General features: G+C 35.7%; 1 protein-coding gene across 2 annotated transcripts in view; it reads right to left on the reverse strand.

Annotated features, from left to right (window-relative positions):
* The window catches only part of LOC5568344 (protein similar), a 408,921-nt gene that overhangs the window by 59,468 nt on the left and 329,360 nt on the right, over positions 1–20,093 (reverse strand). The window lies entirely within an intron of this gene.

Here is a 20,093-nt window from a genome sequence, read left to right on the forward strand (position 1 = left end):
TGAACAAAAATTTCGAAATTCGAACATTGCTTCTACTGGACTGCTCTCGCCTCAACACAAGGGGAGAGAGGTTGCATTTTCCTTCGTTCACCAGAGCACTACCACTTTGGGCCGAGTTCCGGAGATCGCGGGACCGAGGACCGAGCACGCGAGAACCGGGCTTGCCTGAGATTTCTCTTTCCACAATCCAGAGTGGATCGAAAAATCAAAGGCTAATTAATCGTCCAAATCGATGCACTTTCCTTTGTATTCTTCCCGGACCGAAACGCTCCACGTGTACTTAATGTTTCCTCAATCAAATTTGCTTTTTTTCTTTCTTATGATTGCTATTGAAGTACGATTGAAGAATGCTTCTTTAAGACAAAACTTAATGTGTTAAATAAAAATCACAATCCTCTTGATTTGAATTTTTCGGTTAAACCGTGAAAATCGTAAGGAAAATTTTCAGACGACCGTACGCTTCTGGCATCAGAAGTGAATAACAACTTATTTTCTCTTATTAAGACGAATGGTCGCGGTAAGATTGGAAGGAAAACCTCGTCTCAAACAAGGAATCAAAACTGAGCCAAGTGTATGTGTGAGTGAGCGTGTGCGTGAGTTTATTTATTTGGCGATGCGTGGGGACGCTTTTACCACTTTTTTTTCCTACCATCGAATATTGTGGGGGAGGATGTTGATGTTGGCGACATCATTCATATATTCATTCGCAAAACAGAGTGAATGATATAGCTGAATAGTTGAAGAGTAGATCGAGTGAATAGCAAAAATAATATGAAGGAACCTTATCTTCTTCTTCTCGGCGATCAAACGATCTGGAACTAAGCCCGTAGTAAAAAGTATTACGAAATATAGGCTTAGCCAATGTTTCATCTAGGCCCATATTCTATTCACAGCTAAAAATATGTTGTAAATTTAAGTTAATTTTCATGCACATATTTGGAGCATAAAAATAAACTGAAATGTCAACGATAAATCGCTTATTTTTCAATCAAATGCACTTTAAATTTACAAGATCATGTAACATTCAAGCAAAATTTGTTGAAAATTAAACGAAATGCCGTAAAAATAGATGAATTTGGTTTATTTTTACTCTATGCCTCAGTTTACACTACATTTGAATTTACATATTTTTATCTGTGTTATGTTCCATTTTAGTGCTTGCATAGGCAATAGGTCAAGCAGAAGAAGGTTTCCCTGACCAATGGAGAAATTGCATTACTAGGATTAATTTTGTATTTGATTTGTTCCGAGATTGTCTTAAGCACTCATAACCATAAAATAATTGCGTCATGATAGATTTCTTGGACATTTTTTTAGATTCACTTGAAATTATTCGGAGGTTCTATCAACAGTCTGTAATCTTGTGCAACTTTAAAGATTTTTGTCAAGGATATTGCCAGAATTTCTTTTGAAAATTTTCTAATTTACTTCCTGAAATTCTTTTATAATTGCTGAGATTATCGAAGAATTCCTTCACTAAGAACATCTCCAAGTATTGTCCTTTGTAGTGATTCCCCAAGTAATTACTTTAATAATTATCCAAAACATCCTAAATTCTCCCAGAAGACGCGGTTATCAACCGTTTTATTTTAATGCAATTTTAATAAGGTGAATAGACACTCCGTGTAGTCCAAATGTCTTTTCTCTTAGGGTGGGACATAGGTATTTCTCACTTGTATTCATGCTCTAAAGCCTAGGCTTAAGCGCCTTTACTCACTCAATCTATGTCTATACGACTAAATGGAAGTGTTCTAGGACACAAGAACTATGCAACTATGAATCTATTAGTGAAAACTGGTCTTCAGGCCTACTAGTATAACAAAAAATGAGTATTCGTTTAACATAGTCAGACATACGACATAGGGTTAAGTGTCATGAAACCACTATCTCAGTTATCCAGTGAGGCTTACTGATCTAACAAAAAACGCATTGTGATTCAAATCGCTAAAGTCTATAATCACCAACAGCCCGAAGCTCAACACCATGTGCAACTAAAAAAGTTTGATAACCCCTCTAGATTACACGAAACTCCATCTAATATAAACACACGTGCGGCCTCCTCCGGACAGTGAAATTGACTGATATCACTACAAATACCCCAACGCATTGCATCGTGTGGCTCCGATTAAAAGGTAATCTTATCAATCCTCGTCGCGCCAGTGCATGCTTCTACCGTGCACCAAATACCACCAAAAAGTCTATTCTCGCGGTTCAACTGAGTTCAATTAAAAAAAAATGTCAGTTACGAAAGAAAAACACGATCATTAACAACTCACGCCGCGTTAGCTTCTTTCTGTCTGAGCACCGATTGTTTTTTTTTTTGGGAAACATTCCTCGGTTGGGATGCCGGCGTGCTGATAAAAATAAAACCGATTTTTTTAAACTCTCTGTCCACCACTCGTGCGGCCGGCAAAATATAGAAATGTACCAAACACAAGCAGCATCTCAAAACAATTAACAACAATACACAAGAATCGGGGCCTTCATAAGCCTTCCGCGGTTACAAAGCAAAGGCATGCTGAAGGTGTCTGGGTTCGATTCCCGATCGGTTCATGATCTACTGGCAATGGAAATTTTCTCGACTTCTTTGAGAGTATCATCGTGCCTGCAACTCCTCATATACGAATGCGAAAAAAGCAACTTTGGCAAAGAAAGCTCTTACTTAGTAACTGAGAAAGTTCTTTTAGAACACTAAGCTGACAAGCAGACTCTGCCCCTGTTGGGACGTTATACCAAGAAGAGAGTGAGACACAAAAATCGAACAATTTTTACCCATTCCAACATCGTTACCGTCGCCGTTGCCGAGAAAGTAAGGATTGTTGAAGAGTACGGATGAGTGACAGGTCCGGCGTGACAAGTGCGTGGCGACCAACTGACCTGAACGCTCATCCCTGCTGGCCTATCTGGCCACTTCTCACCGCCGTCTTTGTACCGACTGCCGTAATCAACAGCTGTGGGAAACTGCTTATCGCCAGTCATTACTCATTGCGTGCAAACGTTCATTCATGGAAAACTAGAAGTTCTGAGGCGCTCTGAGAAGGCATACCAGGGGCATTCAAGTGTATGGTTAGAACTAATGAATGCCATTTGTCGGAGACGACAGCATCACCTCCAAAATTCTGAGATTCAAGGATCCTGACGGGGATTTATTGGAGCAGATCATAGCCATTATCTTGGTGACATTCTTTAGGAAATAAATGTGCAACGTGTGGGTTAGACTGGCCCTTAAACAAAAAAGTTGTAAAACTCAACGGGGCACCCCCTAGATTTGAGCCTTAGGGTAAGAAAAACGCTCTCTCAAAATTTCAACTCAATTGGTTGCTCCACCAGCTGGCGCATTCGATTTGAAGTTTGTATGGGATATTCTCAAATATATTGAAAATTGATCTTATGTCACTGTTTCGTTCCGTATACTAATTGTTTGCATTCAAATAAGCCCAGAATGACAAATACACTAGTTGATACCCTAATGAACATAATTGCAGAAGGTTGTATCCGGATTTAATCTCATTTTCATTACTCTTTCAGTTATTGAAAGTTAGGCTTAGATCAGCACTCCCGTACAGTTACTTATATGCATGCGACATGTGCCTCAGCTCGCCCAGCGCCATAGGTGGCTATGATGCGCTTAGTGGCTACCTCCAAGCTATGTTGAAGAAATACAAGCAGTATTGCATGCTATACTTCAGATGGTTAAAACACCAACTTTATAAATTTTGATCATGGTACAATCTTCTACAATATTCTTCGCTATTACATCAAGTAGTGTTTTTGGCATTCTGGGTCCAATTGAACGCGATCATTAATTTTCCTGAACCAAACAGTAGATGGTGTGCTGTTTCTCATATGTTTGAGCTGAAAATCCCATATTAACTTCAATTCAAATGCGCCAGCTCATGGCACGATCAAATGAGCTGAACTTTTCAGAAAGGCTTCCTCTAACCCCAAGAAATAATCCTGGCGGGTGCCCCGTGGAATCATACATCTTTATTTTTCTCCCATACTAAGCTGGGGCAGTCTAGTGTGGGTCTGTCCATTGCTGCTATTTAACTGTGTCCAGTTCAATCGGAAGCAAGCCAAGGGATTGAGAGGCGGAACGTGTGTCAGTCGGCCGACAGAGTAGTAGCGGAAAAAATATAAAAATGAAGCGTAAGAATGGCACGGTCTGTTGGTTAAAAATAGTTCACACGGTTGTATTGAAGGAGGAGAAAATATCTTTAAGAAGCGAGACAAACAGACTGTAAGCGGTGAAACGAACCGGAATGCGAGATAAGAAAAGATGTTGGAAATTTATGCAATTGCATTTTGAGGTTCAGGTCCTCTACATAGATTTTGTTCAATATTAGTGAATTTGCTAACGAAAAGATGCTAAAAACGCACGAAAAGTAAACCACGAATGATCCAAATGATTTCTGTTGAACAAAGAAAGGAAATTTGACATTGACCATAGAACACTGATTCTGATAGAAAATCACAAACGTGTCGTATTAGAAATCCAGACATAATTAGATTTTGGATTGTGTTCAATATTCCATCAACTCGATAAATTTTTGGATGTACGGAAAGTATTTGGAGTTATATTTTCGAGTCTCTCTTTAACAATTCAAAAACATAAAAAAACAATATTGATTGCGTTGATCCTAAAGGCCTGTTTGTACGACCTTGAATAAAGTGTATACTGTCGTTGGGGGTGAGAATGGGTCAAAAAAGGATATGTATGAATTACTTATTGAATAACTATCGAAATTTAACTCCAATAAACTTCAAATTTGGTGTGTATGTACTTTGATGGTACATTAACAACTGTCCAAAAAATAAAGAAAAATATTTATTCACTACGGCACTACAAGTGAATGAAAAATGACCCAATTTCACCCCATAGAGGGGGTGACATTGGGTCACTGTAATTAAAATAACTTGTTTTTGAGAACATGATTGCGAAACCATTCACAGCAGATTTTCTTATTTCTTTCAAGAGTTTTTAGCATAATTTGTTTAAAAGTAAAAAGAACAGTGCTCGCATAGTTCTTGAAGTTTTTGAATAATTTCCGTTGATTTCAAGTAAAGTTATTAAAGGTAATAGAATACGTTTTATCGTAATTATTGCAATAAATTTCAACGAAATTTTTGGTAATGTATACTATGAATACTCATTGAGTCTCTTTCAGAGTTTGAATACAAAATCATAACAGGATACCCGCTTATAAAAACGCTGGTATTATCAAATAAAGAATCTCGCAACAAGCGACTGAACTTATTCACCACACAGTATCCAGATGAGTTTGGCATAGCATAGTGATTGATTGGAACTGGTAAGATTTGCACTTCGATCCAAATGAATAAGGGATTGGACTACTTTCGACCTACTCTCGAAATGTACATTTTACCAGCTCTCACATTAATGATCCATAATGGCGCCGGTCCAGTTCTTACAGTCAGTTGCTTCTGGAGACCGAGAATACCTCCACAATCACCACGAGAAGGGTGTTTATCAGTGATGAAGGAAAAAGCTCTGGGAGTCCCCTTTGGTCAGTGAAGCGATCCATGTGGATAAGGAGGAAATATACGACTCTTACTAAAAGCAATCAAAATTATATCATCTTAACATTTATCAAATAATCAATACAAAATGACGGTTGTAACAACATAAATCAGAGAGAAGCGAAACTGAGTAGTAAACCGTTGTCCAAGTTTTCCGTTTGTAATCCAATTAAATAGTTAGTTAATGTCTTCAGTGTTGTAATTTGAATTGTAAAACGTGTCTGTTTGTTGAATATTTTTTAGGAAATTGATGAATACCAAAAACTTGACCCCAATCCATAAAAAACAACCACCAGACAAAGAACAAAATTATGTTGGTTTCGTTCGGTATGCGTCTCAATTCTCTGTTAAGGTGAAAAATCTCGTAATCGTAAGATGGAGTCACGAATGCTGAGTTCAGCCCGTACTCACGTTTTTAAAGGTACTAAATTGGCGAAATATTTAGTTCCTTGTTTTAAGCTCTCTACTTGTGCACAAGACTGAAATAAAACTTTCAAACTTTTGAAGTATTCTACGGCTCTATTGCTTATCTTCTGGTTGACCGTACGAGCTTACTACTCAAAACCTGCTTCTCAGCTGTGTGTTCTAAGAGCACTTCCACAGTGACAGCTTTCTTTACCAAAGTTTCCATTTTTGCATTCGTTCATTGTAAGGCAAGTACGATAATACTTCATGCCTAGAAAAGTCAAGGAAATTTATATTGCGAAAAGATCCTGACCCGACCGTGAATCAAACTCAGAACCTTTAGGATGGCTTTGCTTTGTAGTCGCAGACGTTACCACTAGGCTAAGACGAACCCCGATGGCTTATCTTCTATGCCAATTGTAGTTTGAACCTTCCACAGCATTATTTTCTAATCAAACAAAATTGGCTTCCGATCCCGATCCCGATGCCCGCCATGATAACGCATCCCAGCGAAAAAAACAAGCTTGCTCGTTGTTTGCCCTTGCCCCACCGGGTTCAAACTGGATTGGCGTCATTCGAGAGTGCGCCAGGCAATGCTGCTTTGCTGACTGATAGCGAGCGTCGGTAACGCGATCCTTGTCAAAACACATAAACAACTACTAATCAAGCGCTTTTGAGGTAAATGGGCAGATCACCTCAGTAGAACAAACTGATAATGATCCGCAACTATGCAAATGAGACTAGAGGAATGGGGAACAATGGATCTTTTTTGTCAGTTCTGAACATTATTTCAACGGGTTTTCATCTGAGCGTTTATGTTTATGTTACACTTGTGTCAAAACATAAAATTGTTTATTACAGAAATTATAAGATTTTAACATTATTACTGCATAAGAACCTTACATCTCTTATGTATGTAACATTACATATACAATATTTGTAAGGCTTCTATGCAGAAGTGAATAAGAATCTGTAGCAGCAAAGTGGAAAATGACTATATTTAAAGCATAGACGTTTAAAAATTCGATTAAATACAAATAAAATTTGAAGCGGATTGAATAGGTATACTTTCACAGTTTTCAGTTAGCAAACTTTCAACCATCAGCAACCTCTCTCAAATTGGCAACTTCTGGAAATGAAACCCTCCATCCCGTGCCATTCCGTCGCATCATTCAACATATCTAAATAAACAAGCGAATAAACCATCTCTAGACTCTCAAGCAAATATCGGTTTCGGTTTCGGGAAGATCCGCATCGGACGCACATACGGTGGCGATTCTTTGGTTGCGCTCGCTCGTCCGTTTAGTTTCGTTTAAAGTCAACCAGTTTATCAACCAGAATGAGCGACGATGGACGACGATTACTTTAAATTGGTCGCTCTTCTACTCTATCATCTTTACGTAGCCATGGCAAACAACGACAGCGATCGCACAGTGGCACATGGCCGGACAAAACCTTAACAATTAAGGTGAAACATCTCTGAATCCAAAGATGGCCGTCACAATGGCCGAATTGTGACCCTGCTCGCGTTTTCAAAAGCACTAAACTGGAGAAATGGTAGACAAATGTTTCTGATCTTCTTATTTTAGGCTTTCTGCTAGTGCATAAAGCCAAAATAAAAAGTACAGTGTTGTTGGATGCTTTCCTTGCGAGATTTGTGCCTTTAAAGTTTAAGTGCAATATCAAAAGTTGGTTCCAAACTGTTTCACCTTAAAGTGTTTGATTTTTGTGTTAATGTTTCCTATAGATTTTTATGCATTTGAAAAATGTTTCCCCAATGCTTTGGAATGAAATGTTTCTTCAAGTTTGTTGGTAAATATCAATCTGGATAAAACACACCGAATATTCGTATTTCCAAAACGGTAACTTCGGACATCAAGTTAACTTTGCAGAAAAAATTTTTCGATCCATTTGGAACTCTTTCGTGGTTTAGTCTACTCCTTTCATAAAAACGAGCCACTGTGCGACGCCATTGCGTTGACCAGGAGATTGTTGCTTGACCACCGAAAACGAACACCGAAATCAACACATTATGATGTTTTGCGCCGGAGAAGACAGGGAGAAGGTACCAGGAACGGACGATGATGCTTTTTTTGCTCTTAAGCATATATGGGTTCGGTTCAGAGATTTTTGATTAAATTAGATACCGTTGGGGGCAGCCAGCAACAGACGCTCTTCTGTGTAGGATACACAGTAGGAAAAAAAACGAGAATTCACAGGTTAGAAATGTAATTTTCCGTCTTTTGATACTTTCAAGCAAAGCACAAATATGTTTGGACCAACTAGACCGAATTTTACACCAAAAAGTATTTTTACATGTTATGTTTAGTAAATTTATTTTGTTTTTAATTTTTATATTCAGCATTTACATCTAGATTTACATCCCGGATAATTTTCATTTTTTCTAAGTGTGTAGTCGTAATTTTCGGAGATGTGAGTAAGTAAGGTACCGTGGGGTAAGTGGATACAGAAAAATCAATAGTCAACTTCATTGTTATGTACAGCTAACGTGAATAATGTAATTCAAACTTTTTTCTGTGGATTACAAATGAGGGACTAATATTCTTCAAATCGTTATTTATTTCGATTTTTCTGATTGTTATGTATTGAGTATGAGGGACTTGAAAATTTGCGCCAAATGATCCACTTGCCCCACCTTGGTGGGGTAAGTGGATCACCAATAACAAACATCTGTTCTCAAAACAAATGTGGTGTAATTATGTATAGTATATATGCTATTACTCTCGTTCTTGTTATTAGTGCTAGTAATTTGCATTTTAATACTTTGAAATTAAAAAGTATCTTTAATTAACCAAAATATATGTATATACATATTTTATACATTAGTTCACACTAATTCGTACAAAAAAAAATATTGGAGCTAGAATAATTTGAAGAAAATTCATCCATTTATACACATCAGTTATATAGAAGTATTGTTAGATTATTCCTAACGATGTTTTATAAAAAACACTCGTAGTTTAAAAATATTAGCTACATTTACTTTTCAATAACAAACTGAAGTCTTTTTATTCTATTTATGAATATATTTGTATCATCTGTCTAGAACAGTTTATATGCTCAAATAACGTACGATTATATGCTATCAAGTGGAAAATTTGTATATTTTGCTCTTCTACAACTTAACTTAGATAAACCACGAAAAATTTCGTATAATTTTGAAAATTATTACTCTTTTATACCAGAAAGGGTCAAATAAACTTTTAGGTGGATTAATTCAAATTTTCTTTGTTCAATTTGACAAATTTAAGCTAGGAATGAATAAAGTTAAGGGAAAACAACATTTGCGGATACAGAAACTTATTAAAATTATCGTAAACAGTCTGCCAATAAATAATAATAATACTTCATCCACTTACCCCACCCCATTAAAAAGTAGGGGTAAGTGTACCATATACAATATATCTGCATTTATTTATAAAAATCACATATTTTTCATTGTGATACATTCAATTAGAACTGAAATGCTCACCACGTGTCGAAAAAACTAATAGTATTCGACTTTAGACAGAGATACAGTGGATTTTTGATTGATGGAAAACAATTTTCAAATAAATTATTTTTTGCAGCAAACAAGTTTGCTTGTGTTGGTGTACGTGTAGTACCAGTTTTGCAATAGTATCAGTGTGGGCGTAAGTATATAACCTAAAGCAATGATGCGAAAACATTAAACATATTCAAGTATTTATGCTTAATATTGACGAATGATCCACTTACCCCACTGCTACACTTCCCCCACTGTACCTTACTTTATATGGAAGTAGCTTTTGTGCCTTCCCACATTCACTCTTTCGGCGACTCGTCAGAGTCGGAGTATTAAAGTAAATTGAATTATGCATCATGACGGAGTGGAATATATGTCGTTGAGATGGTAATGGCAGCAAATTGCAGTGCTGAATTATTCTTGCATAATATACAGTTGCCGGTTGCGGCATGTTCGGTACAATGTTGCCGGGTTTGGGAGTTGAACTCTGCGGAAATGTAATCCACGGTGACAATGCGGCCATCATCATTATCATCGCTAGGTTAGGTGCACTGACATGACGAATTCTGACAAATGCAACAAAGTGCAAAAAAGAACCCAACGTTTGTCGTCGGGTGATTCTACCAAAAGCACCAGTTCGTGACGGGTAAAATCTGGCGCTGGTACTATTCCATGAATTATAATCTATTGAACGTGATAAGTTCTATCAGCTGAATTGTAACGTAGACGTCACCTCAGTACAATATATGATGTCAATACGACTGCAGTGGTTCCCAACCTTTTCGAAGCTACGACCCTTTTGAAACTTAATAAGCATCTCGCGGATCCCTAAAGATGAATGTTCTTAAAATCAATGCTTATTGAAACATAAAGCAGCCCTCAGAATGATTTAACTGATGTACTGGATAGGCACTCCTATAAATCACGTATGTAATCCACCATTTGGATCTGATGGCGATCAATGCAAGAATTCCGCTATGACCATTTGAAGGAATCCACTAAGTGTTGAACCAGGAATCCTAGTATCTTTTCAAGCTCGACTAGGAACTTTCATGGAGTGCAGGTCGTTAGGTCGAATGTCGTCAACCGAAGGCCCTTAGGCCGAAAGGTTCGTTTGGCCGAAAGGGTTATCAGGCTGAAATGGTCGTTGGGCCGAAAATGGCCGCAAAAAATCACGCAGGGCAAGTAATATAAGCACCTTCATCGTCCACTTTAACTTTCGGGTCCCTTTATCCAATTGACTGAAACTCAGCAGTAAGCCGCACTTTTGTACAGTTTCAGAATAGAGTAAAGAACAACTTGACCACTTTTGATCACGATTGATTTTGGCATGGACATTTTTCTTGGTCGAATTTCCTGAAACTTTGCAATAAGAAGCGCTCCGAAACAACGCCTTCTAAAGCTCAGCAGCTTTAAAAAAAACGATGCATAAGTTAATCAAAAGTGCCAACAATAATCGCCCTACATTGACGCATTCCAAATCCCGCTAGAAAATTGTCAAAAAAATTTCCAGCAGTTTATTTAGAAATTCATCAAGATATCCCTTGAGGATTTCACCAGAGATCATCAGCTCTGGTAGCTGCAATGAATATTTCTTACTAATTGTTTTAGAAGCCATCTATCTGGTTTGGAAGCTAACTATATGGTTTAGAAGCCGAAAACCTTGTCAGATGTCCGTTAGGAATCATCGCAGAAATCTAATAAACATCACTGCGGATATCCAATAACCAGCAGAGCTTTGAGGGTTTTTCGAGGTTCTTCCCAGGAAGCTAACCCCTTCAGAAATGATCATAGTTTTTAATTTTTTAGGTCACACTGAATAAAATTAGAATGGATGGCCGTTCAGTAATTACATCTAGCTTGCAAGCTTCAACTGACAAAATTACTTTGAAGATGGTTTACCAGTAATTTTGAAGTTAAAAAAAGAACAAAATAGATTAAACTTTAAAACATTATGATAGATCAAAAATTTGCAACTCGGAAATAATGCTCTCTTTAAAAGAAGTTTTTGAGGAGATTTTGAAGGAGCCTGGCTCAAAAAATTGCTGGAAAAATCAGCGTAGGAACTCCTCGAGTTTACCTAACAACTGATAACTGATAAAATCGATAGAAAATGTACTGGCACAATCGCTGAAGGCAAAATTCTGGGAGACTTCTTGGAAGAATATTCATGGCATTCCCTGTTGAAAGAAAGTTGAAAGGTGGAAATAAAAACTTAGGATTATTGAAGGATTTACTGGAGGAAATTCTGAAGGAAATCTTCTAAGCATTTATTGAGAAATCATTGGAGGAATTTAGGATCGGATTCTAGGAAGATTCTTTAGAATAATATCTGGAGGAATTCCTGGAAGATGTCTTTAAATGAATCCCTGAAGCATTTCCCCAAAAAAACTCCCGAGGAACCTATGGAATTGTTCCGTTAGAATCTCTGGGGCCTCAAGAGCTTACACTAGGATTGACTGCAGTGGTTGAGCCATAGTCTCTATATGTGAAACATAAATTTCACGCTGGAATATAGAGCGGATCACTTCATGTTGCCTTGAGCGGCCTCCAAAAAACATCAAACGAATAGCTTCCCAACTAAGTTGCTAGCACTATAAATTCTAGCGCATTTTCGCACAAAATTAATTTCATGGCAGAGGCAGCCGTGTTTGCGGTTTCGAATGCAACCGGTTCTCCACGGGCGGTTCTCCATTTGTAAACAAATCCAGCCTAACCGGTCAAAACCTTCTTCCAACGTCGTCGTCGGGCTAAGCGTGCTCGGTGGGGCTATTAATTTTGTTGGAGTCGATATATATTTTTATCCGAACTAAAAATGCGCTCGTTTATTAAGACATTTCGATGCATATGTGTAATCAGGCTGCCAGACGCATCGTGTCGAATTGTTTACGGTGAGATGATGAACATTCCATACGAATGCGCTCAAGTCGAATTCTGTTAAGTTCGAAGGCAAAAAGTTGGGAGCAAATCTGCTACAAGAACTTCAGCATTTTTTGCTTTTCTTATTTCTGGCGTTACGTCCCAACTGGGACAGAGTCTGCTTCTCAGATTAGTGTTCTTATGAACACCTTCACAGTTGACAGCTTAAGAGCCCTCATTGCTAATTGTCCGGTGGGATTCGAACCCACGACCCGCAGCTTGCTCTTGCAGAATAGCTGCGCATTTACCGCTGCGGCTATCTAAGCCCCATTTTTTCTGTTCATCGAACGCTTTTTGCCCATCATCCCGCCACGCGAATAATAGTTCTGCGCAAATTATTCATTCTGCAGACAACGGCGACGACGTCAACGACTACGACGACGACGACCTGTGCTGCTCACGCGATACCACCAGCGCAAATTGCTAATGACAAGCGTGCGCGATTCGCTTCTAGTGGTGAATCGGCGAAGTGACAACACTCGTTGTCCATACCGTCGTAGTATAGTTAGTCTAACATCGCGAACACTAACAAGCGGCGCAACCACTGCACTCTCCTCGATGGATGGTGCGATGTGTAGTTGTGTGGGTTATATAATGGATTTAATTGTTTTCAATTTGTTTCATTTAGCAAGTCCACAACGAGAGGTTCGTCGTCGTTGTCACCGCGCCACCGTTGCAGGTTTTTGGTAACTACTAAAATGCTGTCGATTTTGGCACTTTGGGGTAGTTTTGGCGAAAGAAGTTTCTGTTTTGCGATGCATATTATTGTTATCTCCTTATTCGGAAACGTACATATTCTAGGTACTTTTGGTGCACTTCAGCTTTTAAGTTCATTCTTGGCTACAATATGTTATTAATTTAATTACAACTATTTGCTGGTTAAATGTAAGGAAATATCGAAGCCACACCTACAATTTTCAAGAGCAAAAGTATGGAGAACCAAACAACGCTCTTAGCTGAATATTTCTTCAATTTTTCACTATCAGCAAACTTATGGTTCTCTGGCAGTGCGAACGATTCTTTGGTTCTCCAAATTTTTGCTCTTGATAACTCGTGGTACAGCTTCAATGTATCTTAACCCTAATCCTAACTACGTTGAAGTGTTCCAAAACTAAACTTTACATAGGGTACTTTGCTCATTATTGCGGTATTCCCTTTTATTGCGGTATAAGAATTAAACCCTCATTATTAATCGGAAACTTTATTTTCAATGGATCTTATCAATGACAATGAAAGCTTATTGTATTCCCAAGCTGTTCCAGATAAATGCTTTAAAAATTAAACGATTTTGATTGTTGGAGGAATAGTTTTAAATAATACATCGAGAAAAGCCTATATTTTTAACCAGTCCCTCTATCTACGGACGGGTTTTCATAAGCGTGAATTGTCAAGTTTAAAACCAAAACAATTTTATGCAGCGTGTATATCAGTTTAGTATTAATGTAGTTACATGATAGATATTGAATTTTGAATAAAAGTTCTATATTTTTGAGTAAAAACATATACCGCAATAATAGGACAATGAAAATAGCTTTTTGCCTATTATTTCGGTATCTATAAATCACATTCAAAAATTCGATATTTCAGTAGTCATTTTAAATGTAATTGCTAGAAACAATAATTATATTGTTAGACATAATTTTGTGTCATTCATACATTTATTCAATCAAACAAAAGATTTATGTTTATCTTTACATCCAGAATGAGTCGAAAAAAAATTGTGCTCGATAGTCTTCGTGTTTTCCATAGAAAAGTTGATCAATTTGACTCAAGAATAACTTTTAAAAATGACCAGTTGATTTTAGAGAAAAATGTTCTATGAAGAAGTTGTATTGAACCGTTTGAACTATTAGAAAAAAATATACACTAAAAAAATATTTTATTTATTTTTATAAAAAAATCAAAATAAAACTTAAATTTTAAATTACACAAAAACCCCATTTTAAATATTATTTTTCAAAATTTTGATTTTTTGTCTATATACAGTCGACTCTCCACTTCTCGATGTTCTACATCTCGATATCTCTCCCTATGTCGATGATTGCTTCGGTCCCTTCATTCTGCATACGATTTCTCTCTCCATATCTCGATATCCTCCTTATCTCGATATCTCCATATCTCAATGTGTTCCTGTTGATTGTTTATTTCCAATTTTCTCTCAATATGTCGATATGAACAATATCTAAGGTTATTAGACCACATTTCAGTGTTTCAGAACAATTTGGAAACTCGAAATGAAGTTTGTTTGTTTATCATTTTCCTAGTAACGGAGTGATTTTCAATCTAGTGTTCAATAAATTAATGTTCTTTGTCTCGATATCTCCCTATCTCGATGGTCCCTTCGATATCGATATGTGGAGAGGTGACTGTAAATACGTTTTGATGATACAATAAGAACCTTGAAATTATTCCTTATCATAATGATCATATGGATATTTTTTCTAAAAGTAGCCATTTCCGGATTATATCGAATTTCATGTAAAAATATCATTCAAATATTAAAATAGGCCTATTTTATTAGTTATTCGCGATTCATACAAACACCATTCTATTTTTGTTTATATAGATTTTTCATGAAAAAAACATAAAATATTTAAACAACAAGCTCTTATTATGTATTTTTCACCTGTAGGCCAAACAGTTCAGTACAATTTCTTCATAGAACATTTTTCTCTAAAACCAACAGTTTCGAAGTTAGGATTTTTCAAATAAGTTGCATGCAAACATTTATAGGCCATTTTCAAACGCTATTTTTGAGTCAAAATGATCGATTTTTCAATGGAAAACACTTATTGCACCATACCAAAAACATGTGCAAAATTTGCTGCAAATCGAAGATGGTCGAGTTCTGCGACTGACCGATTTGACATGGAATTCGTCTTTAGTTGCTCTTATTTACACATATATTGCAAATAAACACAATGTTTTACCAAAAATCCCGTAAACTGATTGAAAATCGGAACACATGCCAAAAATACGTTTAAAAAACTAAGATACAAGATGATTGCAAGGAAGAAATCTTTTCAAATTGCATTGAATTGGTAAAAGCTAGTGGAAAATAATTTTAAAAGCACCAAAATTGTAAGTCAACAAATTCATTTCTTATATAGCGACTAGTGGTCCCAGATGGAAGAACCTTGTCTATTTGCATTAAAATTGACCAGCTACAATGGAAAAGGAGACGATACCGACAGAAAATAATTCGGTTCTGTTGATTTGTTTTCCAATCGTTACATAAAGTAATGAATTAGTTTTCTTTATAGATATGCCCAAAGTTACACAAACTGACAGTACCGTGCAGTGTCATTAACATAGAGGGAGCATAATTTCAATGCTCAAACATTGTGTGGCATTGAATGTATACTGAATGTAATAAAATCTATGATTTTGGTATACCGCAATAATAGGACAAAATACCGCAACAATAGGACAGATTTATGTTAAAAAAATGTACCGTTAAGTCACCAGTCACCGTGCGGCCTCCATTCACCGTGCACATATACAAATTGCTACAGAATATTCATACAATTTTCACAAATTATTCTTTTGTCAGCAAAATAAGATAAAACTGATAAAAAGAAGTAGTTTTTGTTACAAAGCATTCTGAAGAACCTAGTTTATGTAGTCAAAATCATGTGAATTCTGTTCGATAATGAGATTTTTCAACACTCTTAGTAGAAACGCCAAAAAAAACACATTTTTCATTTTAACGTTAGAGTATGAAATTTTCCAAAATTTCAACAAGTTTTCACTGTGGATACTATTAGTAAGATGTATTTTATCGTATGAGCAATGAGATTTAATGCAAATTAGATTTTGTTATTGTGCCTCAGTCGAAACCCAAATGCACGGTGAATGGACCCTTTTCAATATATATGGTTCCTATTACCGTGCATTAGTTTGAAAGGCATGAAATTATTCGGTAATATCAGATTTATTGTTATGTCGTGATTAAACAACTTTATATTTATTTTTTGAGTGAATATGGAATGGTTTGGACAATACAGTCAAACCTCCTATAACGACTTTAATGGAAAAATAATAATTTAGCCAATTTTTAAACTTTTTATGGCTTTTGTTGTAAATGAAGATTTGAATACACTTAAAAATGAGTGCGCACGCTACTAGCAACATAGTTACTCCATCAACGTTTCTTCAAGATACGAAATAAAATCATGAAGAAAACTATACGCACGGTGAATGGTGCACTAGTGTGCACGGTAAATGGTGACATAGAACGGTACGAGGCGACCTTAACATGACATTTTCATACATAATTTTTAAGTAATTTTTTGTTATGCATCACTAGTTTCAGATTTTTCCCTGAATTATGATATAATTGCACGCTATGTAGTGGTATTCTAGTACGCTTTAAATTATTTGGAAAAGTTGTATAATTTTTTGAAGTGTAGATTTTTCTTAAATGCACGGTGAATGGTAGCTTGACGGTATGTTTGATTCCAAAATTTACTTTTTTTATTCATTGCACTCCAGATAAAAGATAGTTTTAACACTTTACATTGCAAAATATAATAAAATTTAGGTTTTGGACACTGTAGTACGATTTTTTTTGAACACCTTGCTTAAGTCCTCCATAACAGGACGAACACCCTATACTTTTACTGTCGGATTAAAAAATGTCGAGTATCATACAATTTTACCTAGAAAAACACCCCATGCCAAAATAAAATATGGGAGTGCCCATGTAGCTCTTTGCCCTACTGTTATCTGGTAATGAAAAAGCGTTTTTTGTGCTGAGGATGATGTTATGTAAAAGACTCCAGGAAGGAAAATTGTGATGTGAAAATCGAAAGAACTTGAATCAATTTCTAGAAAGTAGAATGCAGATGAAACTGAAAATATATTTGGATTTTTTTTTTTAAGTCTTTTAAAAAAGTAGGGATGGATGTGGCATAATGAGCAAGTTAAGCACTTTTTGACTAATAACAGATCTAATAATAAATCAATATAAATCTTGTTTTGTGGCCGAAATTTGCCCATACAAAATGTATGGGAACAATTTCACCGTATTCTATCGGTTTTTTTGAAACCTTCCGATTATTAAAATATGGACCGAATACTGATCTTTAGCGAGAAAAAATCCGATGTACATTCAATTTTTATAATCTGCTGGTTCAGACATAGCGTGCACCAGTGGATTTTTTAGCACCGACATATCTAAGTGTATTGCTTACACCTTCAAAAAATGTGAATATTTCTATGTTAAATTGACCCTAATAAAAATGAAATAGTTCAAAATCATCAATAGACATCTACAAACTAGAAAACATGAAATGTCAGTGGTGCTAACGAAACCTTCAGCATCCTTGGGAGGAAATGTTTTTTTGGTAGCGACCTTATCAAATTCACCCCAGCGATCAATTTGCCCCCGGATTACGGTAATTAAATCATCCACGCCCAAGGTATCCCACAAATATACTGAAGTCCCGAAATTGTTACATTCAAACCTCCATGAGTCGATATTGAAGGGACCATCGACTCATGGAAATATCGAGTCATGGAAAAGATATTCTATGAAAAGCTGTTTGAGGGGACCATCACAGTAACCATGATTTTTTTTAATTTAGTATGGTTCCATGAGTCGATATCGAGTAATGGAACATCGACTCATGGAGGGTTCACTGTATCAATAATTATGTTCACATAAAATACACAATATTAGTAAAACAAAAATATAGTTTATGGTGAGGATCTAATAAAAATCTTGAAAATGTCTCGTCGATATCTGGCAGATCCTTTAAATTATTCTTGCATTTTATTAAGGAAAATTATACAAATAATCCAGAAAATGTTAGAAGTCCAATTTAGGGAGTGCATTCAAAATTAATTTTCGAATTCCTGGATTTTTTCCGGATGCCTAAATATTTAAAACCATAAATGCCATCATGGTCTTGCGATTTCATATTTTTCAAACATTTTTATAAAATGTTGTGATATTTGTTTAGATCATCAAAATATTCATTTTCAAACTATGGGTTTTGAAGCAGTATCTCAAAATGCATAATATTTTTGTTTCCACCGTAAAAAATGTTATGCCGCTCGATTGCATCAGAGCCGCATTGCATTTATCAGTACATAGATTGTCCAATAATAGAAAATATTAACAAGTTACTGAATATTAAGTACCGTTAAGTCACCAGTCACCGTGCGGGCTCCATTCACCGTGCACATATACAAATTCCTACAAAATATTCATACAATTTTCACAAATTATTCTTTTGTCAGCAAAATAAGATAAAACTAATAAAATGAAGTAGTTTTTGTCACAAAGCATTTTGAAAAACCTAGTTTATGAAGTCAAAATCATGTGAATTCTGTTTGATAATGAGATTTTTCAACACTCTTAGTAGAAACGCCAAAAATTACAATTTAGATGTATTTCATCGTATGAGCAATGAAATTTTATGCAATTTATAATTTTTCATTGTGTTTCAGTCAAAACCCAAATGCACGGTAAATGGACCCTTTTCAATATGTATGGTTCCCATTACCGTGCATTACTGTAAAAAGCTTGAAATTATTCGGTTATATTAGATTTATTGTTATGTCGTGATTAAAAAAAACTTCATTTTGAGTGTTTGAGTGAATATGAAATGGTTTGAACAATACAGTCAAACCTCCTATAACGATTTTAATGAAAAATTATTTATTTAGTAAATTTTTAAACGTTTTATGGTTTTTATTATAAATGAAGATTTTAATATTCTTAAGAATGAGTGCACACACTACTAGCAACATAGTTGCTCCATTACCAACGTTTCTTCAAGATACAAAATTAAATGATGACGAAAACTATATGCACGGTTAATGGTGCACTAGTGTGCACGGTAAATGGTGACATAGCACGGTACGAGGCGACCTTAACATTACATTTTCAAACATATTTTCAGAGTATTTTTTGTTATCCAACACTAGTTTTATATTTTTCTGAATTATTATATAATTGCACGCTACGTAATGGTATTCTAGTACGCATCAAATTATTTGGCAAAGTTATACAATTTATTGAAGTGCAAATTTTTCTTAAATGCACGGTGAATGGTAGCTTGACGGTATGAGGAAATGTTAACAGTAGTTTCATTAATATTACAACAAATAGAGTATAAGCTTATTGAAACTTCTACTTCATAGAAGGGTATTGAAAATTCTCCAGCTGCTTGTTCTTGGATGTTGAATATTGAGTATATAGAATCAATCAAAACATTTGCAACATTTCCGTTTTTTTCATACAAATTGACAACTTGGAGGACCAAATATTTTTCTTTTTTAATATATTTTAAAAATGGTGTGCTTTTAACACAGCTTCAACTTCTTAACAGTTCTGGACAAACAGATATAAACAGTTTATTGAAAAATCTAATAGATCAACTAAAGATGTTCAGCAAACTTTACAGAACTGAAAGGTTGATGAAATAACCCTTGGACCAGGTCTTTGATTCAATTTTCTTACCGAAAAATCAGTTGTATACACACAGTAAAAATAAGCTTTCAATACTTACAGTATTTTCATTCGAAAGGATGAAGGATGCCGTTCATAAATTAGAAATCATAGGCAGTTTGAAGACATTTTGAAATTATATAAACAAAAAATCTGTTCCATCAGTCCTACAAAACGGCAAAGTTTGACATGGGTGATTTCTGAGTCCTGGTAAAACTCAAAAACAATATGTCGCAAAAAAAAAGTTGATGGCTTGCTTGCTAA

Source organism: Aedes aegypti, chromosome 1 (assembly GCF_002204515.2).
Source record: "Aedes aegypti strain LVP_AGWG chromosome 1, AaegL5.0 Primary Assembly, whole genome shotgun sequence".
NCBI lineage: Eukaryota > Metazoa > Arthropoda > Insecta > Diptera > Culicidae > Aedes > Aedes aegypti.